We start from the raw sequence: 11,407 nt of genomic DNA, 5'->3' as shown, positions 1-11,407 counted from the left end.
AGAGAAATACAGTGAAGAAATGGATAAATACAAAGAACTGTAATGGAGAAATAGGTTCCTTTGTCTTAGCATTTTGATTACAAGAAAACACCATTTTTTTTTGCAACAGGCAGAACGAATTGATGTCGATATGCTTAGCTTATCACGTGGTCACGTGGTCACTCCATGTGAAATTTATTATGTAATAAAGACTCCCCACTCGACATTTTATTACTTTTTGCGATCGCAAGAGCTGAAAATAAATTAAAAATTAATCGCCACCATCTTTTTTCAATAGCTGTGTAAGAGCCGAGAACGTCCTATGATGAAGTACTGTTGCCACATCTTGGCAGGAGCTACTAGAAACATCTTATCCTGCCTTGACAGAGTTCAAAATAGACTTTGTAGCCTCGTAGTGGATGCCCTTTTCTTTTCTCTGCAACCTCTTTCCCACAGAAGAGACGTTGCGAACCTGTCTCTGCTCTATCGTTATTTTCATGGCAAGTATTCATCTGAGCTCCAATCTATCCACACTCTTGCCCAACTTTCATGAAAAACACTCGTCTAGTTGAAACCACTGTTAATAATTCCCCCTCCCCACTCTTTATCTGTGCCTAAACCTAAATGTAGATTCCATGAACAAAACTTCTTTCTTAGAACTGCACGCTTGTGGAACTCTGTTCTGTTTGCCTGCTTTCCAGCTGACTAAAATATGGTCGTCTTCAAGTCTAATGTAAACAAGTTCTTGATGAGCAAAATTTACCAAATTTCCACTACTAACGATTGCTACGATATTGCCCCATTGACTACAGTACACTCATTAACCCTTATCTTCGAGTGGCCTCAGGCCTTGATAAGTGGTGACTCCTTTGTAAAAAAAAAGAAGCTACATACTAGTGAAATATGCTTTAGCCATATAAAAGTATAGTGATCGGTTATAGCTGAAGATGACTCGAAACTTCCTTTTTTATTAGTTCTTACACCATGTTGTTTAGCAAGGTGGCATTAAGTACCACTTTTTTTTTAGTCTTTGGTATGACTTGACCAAGGGTTGAATTCTGATCTCCTATTAGCGAACACTCTTACTACAGTGCCAAAATGTAACGGTTTAGTTATAAAAGAGTTCAACAATGTATGATTGCTGTCAATTAAAGTAAGCTTATAGGCTTTGTTTGCCAGGGGTTTTATGTAATTGTTATAAACTTTGTTGTTAGTATAATCCTCCTTTACACTTGAATAGTTATATTGTTCAAGAATTACTTGGAGAATATACCCGGTGAACCAAGTGCAAGAGATATTATACAAACAATTGCGCTTATAGAGACAGTTGCAATCCTAAAAGATCTCTCTGTTGCAGTCTCTGAAATAACTGGTGAGTCTCAGAAATCCAGTACGATGCCTCGTCCCCAGCAAAAAAAAAAAGATAAAATAAAATGGAAAGAATAGCCTATACTAGTAATTTGCTTGTAGTTTAGAAGAATACCCATCCCGGGAGGGGTAAAATTAATTATCCGAACAGAACCCCATCCTTTAAGACCTCTACTACCATGCTTCCTTCTCCAACGTCAGGGTATACGTTCCAACCTTCCAGAGGTTGAAATCCAATTACAGGAGATGAAACCGGACATATTCTTTCTAAGCGAAACTGGAATAGGGCCGACCACCTCCCTAGATGAGTTCATAATTAAAGGATACTCTAACAACATCTAAATCTGACCCCCAAGATCGCCATGGGTATGGAATATGTGCCTACATTAAAGATGGCTTCCCGTGTTGCAGGGATATCTCCAGAGAAGACCCTCATTTACCTTATATGTGCTTCCAGGTTGCACTTGCTTACACCACTGCATTTATATTTGCCCTCTATCGCCCCCACAACAGCGGAGTTACTATCTTTAAGAGTATATTGGAGAAAATTGACCACATCTTGTCTGCTCATCCCGTGGCTAACATTCACATTTGTGGTGACTTCAATGTCCATAATGTGGGATGGCTGACCCACTCAAATAAGACTGATGATGAGAGGAGGTTCTGTCATGATTTTGCCATTGCCTATGATCTCACTCAGATTGTTTGCGAGCCCACCCGTGTGCCCAATACTACCGGTCAGTATGCAAACCTTCTAGACCTTTTTCTCTCCACTTCCCCTGAGCTATGCTCATGTGCCGTTCTATCTCCTCTGGGATCCTCCGACCACTCCGTTGTATCAGTTAAGATAAAAATGAAATATAATAAGTCTACAGACGTACCTCTCCACCGTACTATATACCGATACTCTATGGCTGACTGGGATAGCTTCCGTACATTCATATCTGATCTACCTCTCCATTCCATGTTTAAAAAGGATGTGTCCTCTATAGTATCAGACCTGACCGAATGGTTACTTGTAGGCATAGACCAATTCATACCATCCAAAAAATTCCAACAAAAACCTAACAGCCAGCCATGGTCCTCCCCTGAATGTCCTGCTGCCATCACGCACAGAAATCATTTTTTCCATAGCTACCAACGTAATAGATGCACTGAGACTAAAGCTGCTTTCAAGACCGCCAGCAACCACTTTAAAAGAGTAATAAAACATGCAAGAGAGCTATATGCTCAATCCGTTAAATCCAAGGTAGCTGAGCAGTGGCTTGGTTCCCACCAGTTCTGGCAAATAGCAAATAGGATCCTGAACAGAAGCGTGCGATCTATCCCAATCATTATTAATGGACCAGAGGTCATCTCATCAGCATCCGACAAGGCCGAACTATTTGCCAAGAACTTTGCAGCAAATTCTACCCTATGCGACAAAGGCCATCAACTCCCCATATTTCCTCCTATAACACACAACACGCTAGGTAACATACAAATATCTGTGCATGAGGTCACCAAGCTAATCAAGAACCTTTATCCCTGTAAAGCAACTGGTCCTGACGGTATTCCAATTATAGTGTTAAAAAAGCTACAACCAGAACTTGCCCCCATACTTACCAAACTGTTTAAGCGTTGCCTCAAGGAGAAGTGCTTTCAACACCCTGGGAAACCTCATTAGTATGCCCTGTATTTAAGAATTCAGGTGATAAGTCATCTTCCTCTCAATACAGACCAATAAGTCTCCTGTGTGTCATGAGTAAGTTGCTGGAATCCATATTAAACAGAGAAGTAGTCAACCACCTCACCTCAGCATAAATAACCTTCTTAGTGACATGCAATATGGTTTCCGTTCTGCTAGATCTACAGCAGACGTGCTAATAGTTATATCTCATAGGATTAGCGAATCTCTCGACAAAGGCTTCATTTCTAGGGCAATTGCTCTTGACATATCAAAGGCCTTCGATAAGGTATGACATAAAGCCCTACTTCACAAGATTTCCAGCTACGGTATAACTGGAAATGTTTTCTCAATCATTAAATCATTTCTCTCTGATAGACTCATAAGAGTAGTGGTTGATGGGCAGAAATCAGAGGCCCACAGTATTAATGCTGGAGTCCCTCAGGGGTCCATCCTGGGCCCAACTCTCTTCTTGATCTACATCAATGATCTCCCAAAACACATACTAAAATCATTCGTTGACATCTATGCCGATGGCACGATTATCTATGGAAACACATCAAAGGCCATAAATGACAATGTTCTCTCTGATTCTCTCTCCTCAGATCTTGAGTACGTGGTACAGTGGGGGAAGAGGCGGCTGGTTACTTTTAATGCATCTAAGACAAAGCTCCTATCATTACATTATAAATGCTCTGATCCCCATCTGGCATCAATTGAAATGAATGGCTCTTGTCTAGGGGAGGCCCCATGTTTTGATAAGCTTCTAGGTTTGACCTTTACTCCTGATCTTAAATGGAACACATACATCATGTCAGTGGCCAAGGTCGCTGAGAAAATGGTGGGATCCTTCTACTGCTCCAGAAAATAGCTCACTAATGATGCACTTCTCTATCTGTATAAAAGCCAAGTACATCCAAGGATGGAGTATTGCTGCCACATCTGAGCAGGAGCTGCTAAAAACAGCCTATGCTGCCTTGACAGAGTACAAAATAGACTTCGTGGCTTGTTGGGGGATACCCTTTTCTCTACCCTGCAACCTCTCTCCCACAGAAGAGACGTTGCGACCCTGTCTCTGTTTTATCGTTATTTCCATGGCAAGTGCTCATTTGAGCTCCATTCTCTGGTCCCCCCTCGTCAATCTTTCACAAAAAACACCCGACTAGCTGAAAGCACTGTCAATAATTTTCCCCACTCTTTATCCATGCCTAAATCAAAACGTAGATTCCATGAATAAAACTTCTTTCTTAAAAGTGTATGCCTGTGGAACTCTCTGCCGCTTGCCTGTTTCCTTCCCGACTTCAACTTGGATGTCTTCAAGTCCAACACAAACAAATTTCTGATGAACCGCCCCCTTAAGTAATGACACTTTATCAAATCTCCAATACTAACTATTACTACGATACTATCCCATTGATTACTGTACACACAATAACCCTTATCCCCGAATGGCTTCTGAGCCTTGATAAGTGGTGACCTCCATGTAAAAAAACAGACAGTTCTGCACCATTTTTATGACTCCTTATGAAGATTAAAATTAAGTTATAATGTTACTAAACCGTATATCTAAAATCCTTATTCCAAATTTCATCAAAATCCATTAAATCAGGGTTTCCCAAAGTGGGCGCCATAGAGCCCTGGGGCTCTGTGAGTGAGAGTGAGGAGCTCCGAAAGTCATTTCTTATAGAGGACCAAATGCTTTGTATGGAAAAATGAAATGGCTGCAGACATTTAATTATTGTTTTTTTTTGTCTTTTTTTTACTGAAAAGAAATATACATAACTACAGATGCAAAGAGTTTCTGAATAATTCATGAAAAGGTAAATAAAAATAAATTAACAAAAAATGCAACATTTTTTGATTAATCAAAAATAAAAAAACATGATTGTAAGCACAAAAATATGGTAAAATCACGAACAGAAACAACTAATGAACAAGTATAAGTTAAAATTTGAAATTATATATATATATATATATATATATATATATATATATATATATATATATATATATATATATATGCACATGAAGTTAGGAACAGCACATAGGGCCCGAGCAAAGCTAGTATATATATATATATATATATATATATATATATATATATATATATATATATATATATATTATTGCATTACAATGATCCATTGATAAATGATACTTTTTTGTTCATAGTTTTTTTAAATGTTCGTAATTTGCAGATTTCATTTTTGTTGTTGAATCTATTAATGATTTGTTTTGTTTAAAGAACGAGAGAAAAGAAAAAATGCCTTTGCTTTGGATTGATCCCTTTTAATATCTGTCTATATAAAGTTAAGCATGTGTAAGTATTTGTATATACACAATTTGTATTTGTATATACACAATTAACTCTTAAACTAATTAACCGATCATTATAAATTCTGGAACACAGCTGTTGGGTGTAAGAGTGGATAATGTGAACTATATATATATATATATATATATATATATATATATATATATATATATATATATATAAAAGTTGGACTCATGTCCAAGTAATGTTCATCTAAAATTTCAAGTATTTAGACCCTAAAATATTTGATAGAGTCTGCAAAGGTCAACTCTTTCAACTTTGACCTCTTGGCAGCCAAAATTTCGCCCAAAAACTGATTAAAAAGCTTGCTGTATGTCTGGATACCCTTTATGTAAAATTTCAAATGTGTAGACCCAAAATTGGCTGAATAGTTATTTAGAGACCGCAAAGGTCAAAACTTTTGATCCTTTGGAAGCCAAATTTTCGGTCAAAATCCGATTAAAAAGCTTGCCCTTTATGTAAAATTTCAAATGTTTAGAGCAAAAATTGGCTGAGAAATTTGGTAGAGACCACAAAGGTCAAATTTTTTTAACTTCGACCCCAATTTTGACCCCTTAACATTTATTGTTTTGGGCTCAAATAAATTAAATCAAATATAAAAGTCCAAGTAACCTACATCTAAAATATCAAATGTTTAGACCGAAAATTGACGGAGGAGTTTTGTAGAATTTTCAAAGGTCAAATCGTTGACCTTAACATCTTGACAGCCAAATTTCTGGCCGAAAACCGATTAAAAAGATTTCCCCAAATCTCAATACCCCTTATGCCAAATCTCGAGTCTGTAGACTGAAAATTGACAGAGTAGTTTGGTAGGGAAATGTAAACACACATAGACAGACTATTTCACTTATATATATATATATATATATATATATATATATATATAAAATCATTTTTTTTGTGTGTGCGTGTTTGAGGAAAAAGGGGCTAGGTTACATATGTAAAGAACTGTGACATCTAGTTTAGGCTACATTAGAAAGGAAATGTAGATTAAACATAAAAATAAAACATAGAAAGGAGACAGAAGTATAGAACACAAAGATATGCAAAAAAAAAACGTGAAAAAAGCGTTTATAACCCTTTTTTCGTTGATGTTTTTCCTTATTGAAGTGACAAATACATATATACCTGTATTTATTCTATTTTGTCTATAATTTCATTATATATATATATATATATATATATATATATATATTTTTTTTTTTGTAATTTTTTTTCATAATATTATTTTGTATTCCTGCACGTCACCAATTGAAAACGAATAAAGAAAAGTTATAAGCTTTTATACTTTTCGTATTCTTTTATATATATATATATATATATATATATATATATATATATATATATATATATATATATATATATATATATATATATATATATATACTAGTGATGGGACGATTCCAATGCTTTTCTGATTCCAATACAATTACCGATTATGTACTAAATTTCTGATTCTTTATAAATTTCTGAATATTTAACTATAGAATTTTTATTTTTCACGATTACCGTAAAAACACATGGTAAATGTGCAGATATTTTCTCAAACGTAAAAATACATTTGTAGGGGATGATCTATAATGGTGACATATATTTTAGTTTTACTAGTAGTTGAAAATCAACAAATATTTACTATTTTAACATTACTACTAACAGTGGAGGATTTTGTTTTAAACAAAACATATAAAAAGAAAATAGTTGAAAGAATCATTTTTGGGCATCGAAATATAGGCACAATTTTTTCCAATTCCGATACCCCGAAAAGTTTCGATTTTTCTAATTCCTGATTCCGATTCCGATAATCGTCCCAACACGAATATATATATATATATATATATATATATATATATATATATATATATATATATATATATATATATATATATATATAGATATATATATATATATATATATATATATATATATATATATATTCAAATACTGGGAAAATGATTTTCTTAATCTATTAGTTAATCTTTATACAATGCTGATAAAATATGGTGAATGGTTACACAAAAGCAATCATGTTTTAATTCTTGATCCATCAGGTAAGAATTATTATTGTATGAAGCTATTCATTGTATGTTAGTTAGTTATTTAATATGCCAAAGCATACCTTATTCGTACATACCTTATCACATTTCACACCTAATAAAATATGTAATCGTCCGATCATAAAAAATAGGGCAACTGAAAATTAACTAAGGTACAAATGTTCCAATTTTTACTGATTTTAAAATGAATTGCTCCAAATTCGAATTCTATCGTCCAGTCGACGTAACTATTTGTTATACACCTAGTCTTTATATTCTTTTTTATTTTGATGTAATATTAATAACATGTAACAAAATTATTACAATTTTGGATGAATAAGAAAAAGTTACTTTTATTTAATATATTTATCAGACAACTATTTTTACAGTAAGCGACTATTTATTTACAAATATTTATATTGTTACAATAAATAAATCCAAATGCTAAATAATTAGTTGCATTCATTTAAAATTATTAAGCTTCTAATTATTTTTAACAAAGGAGGAGACAACTTTTTCGTTATATTATTAAACTATGCATCCATTTATATTTCAAGGGTGGTTTAGTGGCTAACGACACTGTCCCAAGCTCAAATCTAGTTCGTTCCACAAAATCACTTTCGCTTAGGATGTTGGCAACGTTCACGCCCCCCCCCCCGATGATTTTCTAGAAAGAATTCTGACTAGAAAATTGTCGTGGAAACAATTGTCAACAATAGAATCTTCAGATTCATACGATATAATAATGACGATGACAAATTTATAAAGAAGGCAAGCGTGGAATTTCCACGGGTCCTGTTAGTTAGTTATTATTATTTACTCACTAGGAGCAGTGACACAAACCATCATCAAAGAGTGCTCTTTGAGAATAACTTGTAGTGTTCTCTGGAGTTTAAGTGACAACAAGTCTCCCCAGATTTCCAGTACTCTCTACCTTTTTCGATAACCTTTGCAAAAGAATTTGTGTTATCGCAACAGCCACTTACCATTGATTTCTCATTAGCGACGACCATTGGTCTTCATTGGAATTTGGGTGGCAATAAGCCTCCCCAAAGTCCCAATCCTCTTTGCACTCATCCAGTTGAGGTCTGGCTAGTGCTTTCTCTCCTCGGTCTTTCCATTCTCCTTGACCCTCATTATTTGGTGTAGTGCCCGTTTATTGTGATACTCAGAAAGAAAAAAAAGGAGGCGGTATTTTTCAATTATACAATTTCAGTTTTCATGATTCCATGTGATATCCTTTTGTCTTTGTATCCGTAGCCCTTTCTGTGTTCAGTTTGTGTGTAATTTACTTTCTAGAAGTTCTCATACCGGTCATCATCAGAGATTGCTCACTGCAACAACCAGTGGCGTTTCCTGCGGTCTCTCCACATCTTTCAATACCCTTTGCAAATGAATTTGCATCATTGTAACTGTCAATTGCAATTGACTTTTTGCTGGCAATTACCTGGGGTTTGGTTGACATTAACCCCCCATCCCAGGTCCCAGGTCCCAGGTCCCAGTTCTCTTCACATTTATCCAGTGGAGATCTAGTTAGTTCTTTCTCTTCTTGATCTTTTCATCCTCCACGACCCTTCTCGACTATATTATGTGGTGCCAGTTGATGCCGGCACTCCATTTTTTTGGAGGTAGGGGTTAATTTACGATTATACAGTTTCAGTCTTTTTGGTTCCATGTGGTGTTTCTCTATCTTTTCGTTTCACTTTCGTTGCAGTTTTTATATGCCCGATTAGTTGTTTGTAGCCTATGTTTTTTTACTCTTTGCATTCATGGTTATCCTTGATATTTCAGCTGTTTTCATTATTGCTATGCGTCATATCTTCTCAGCCACCCCCTTGATTCCAATTTCTCACATTCTTTTTTGAAATTCCAAGTGCTCTTACTATTATTGGTGTTATATTGCTCAACTTCCCTTTACTATTTTACATCACTTTTCAAACATTCTTTTTCTCCCTAATTTTGAAACTTTCTTGAAAACATAAACAATTTTTTCTTTTAACATACTGAAAATTATTTTACTTGCAATTTTCCAAGCTTTTAAAAAATTTATGCAAACTAATAATTCTTGACTTTTATTTTGCTAATTATTTATATATATTTATATTATTCATTTAAATTTATATCTCTATCTCTACTTTTATATAAAGATCACTTTCTGTGTGTGTGTGTGTGTGTGTGTGTGTGTGTGTGTGTGTGTGTGTGTGTGTGTGTATGTGTAAGTTCCTTTCTCATAGGTTCCAAAACCGCTGAGGCTATTTTTTGCAAATTTCACACAAAGCTAATTTATATGTCTGGTAGTGTTCTTAGATATGTTTTGTACAGAAATTCATCTGATAAGTATAAAAAATCGAAAAAATTCGATCTTAAAAATATTTTTTTTTCTCTTATAGATAAAAAAAGAATGTTTACAGGGAAATATTTTACGTTAAAAATTCTTTTATTTTTTTTTCTATAAGAGAAAAAAGACTATTTCTAAGATCGTCAAACCTAAATATCAGCTGACACGATATTATAAACAAACACAGACGGAATTTGATGAACAACATTATCTTTATTATTTTAAATTTTCTTTGCGAATTAATCCACCGGGTAAATTATTCCTCATAATATATAATAGTCAATAGAGGATTGATTCTATAATAGTACATACGCAATCTGCATAAGTTAAAATATCATATCTAAGTGTATTATGTGACCAGGCAGCGCCTGGCGTCCAGCTAGTATATTATAATAAATAATTTTTAATTATTAGCTACATTCATATATGTTTTTTTTCGGGAATCGTTAGTGTGGAGATAATTGTTCTGTTGGTCATATGGTTCAAACCCCAGACACGAGTCACTTTTCAACTCAAGTCTGAACTCTTTTGGCCAGCCTGTACTGATGAATGCTTCCACAGTACAAATGATGAAACAAGTTCATCTGTGGTACGTGCATAATGCCCAGCAAACTGAACACGTCTCTTGCAAACTGAGGTTGATACTCTCGGGAAGTCTCCATATACCATTTCTAGAGTTGGGTGATTTCGCCATGAGAGACTGAGTACTCTTCTTAAAAGAATCCATCCAATCGACGCTGTTGTTTTGCTGAAAGAGTCCAAGTTTCAGATCCATGGAGTAAGATTGGCTCAATAAGTACGCAGAAAACTTGGATTTTGAATTTGCGACTGTGGCGGCATTCACCATCTCACAATCGATCACAGAAGGTAACTTTTCCATTTCACAATCGATCACGAAAGTTAACTTTTATCTCCAAGGAAGATCTTTTGGGTGCTATGACAGATATACTGGAAGGATAATGATGATGATGATGATGATGATGATGATTTGGCCAGCCTAACAGCTATGCTGAAAAAGTAGAGTTTATTCATTCTTTACAACTGAACATATAGCAAGCTGTCACACGGTGTTCAGCATCACCAATGAATGGAACTCGAATTTAAACATTAATTTGGCAGCATTTTTTAATTCTCTCTCTTTTATACACACACGCACGCGCGCGCACGCACAATAATGCGTGACACTAGCACGATTGAAAAATGATGAGAACACACACACACACACACACACACACACACACACACACACATATATATATATATATATATATAATGATTAATCAAAAATACAAACTGAATAGGATGCTTTATAGCAAGCCAAATAAATAAACAATTATACCATTTATAATAGAAACAATTTGACAATGATCCCTCTAGAAAGCTTGGTGTTTATTTAAATGTTCATAGATAAAAACTAAACTTTTAATAATTTACTTTTGAGTATTTTTTTCTTTTGCTATTGTTTTGATGGTTATTATCTCCGAGCAACACTGTCTAAATTTCAAACTGAAGGCAAAAATAATCACATTTAATTCTATACTTTATCTTCATATTAATCTTACATACAAAAAAAACAAAAACAAAAAAACAAATAATATATATTATAATAAAGTCGTATTCCTATCTGTTTGTTTGTTAACAATCAGGGTACACTGTTTCAAAAATAGATTTCAATACTGAAAACGGAC

At 34.4% G+C, this 11,407-nt stretch overlaps 1 protein-coding gene across 6 annotated transcripts in view; it reads left to right on the top strand.

The window, feature by feature from the left end:
* The window catches only part of LOC145288020 (phospholipid-transporting ATPase IF-like), a 238,769-nt gene that overhangs the window by 2,819 nt on the left and 224,543 nt on the right, over positions 1-11,407 (top strand). The gene's annotated exons all lie outside the window — the stretch shown is intronic.

Source organism: Euprymna scolopes, chromosome 11 (assembly GCF_053919585.1).
Source record: "Euprymna scolopes isolate OS-2025 chromosome 11, ASM5391958v1, whole genome shotgun sequence".
NCBI lineage: Eukaryota > Metazoa > Mollusca > Cephalopoda > Sepiida > Sepiolidae > Euprymna > Euprymna scolopes.
The sequence above is the reverse complement of the archived record's forward strand: the minus strand, read 5'-3'. Positions and strand labels throughout refer to the sequence as shown.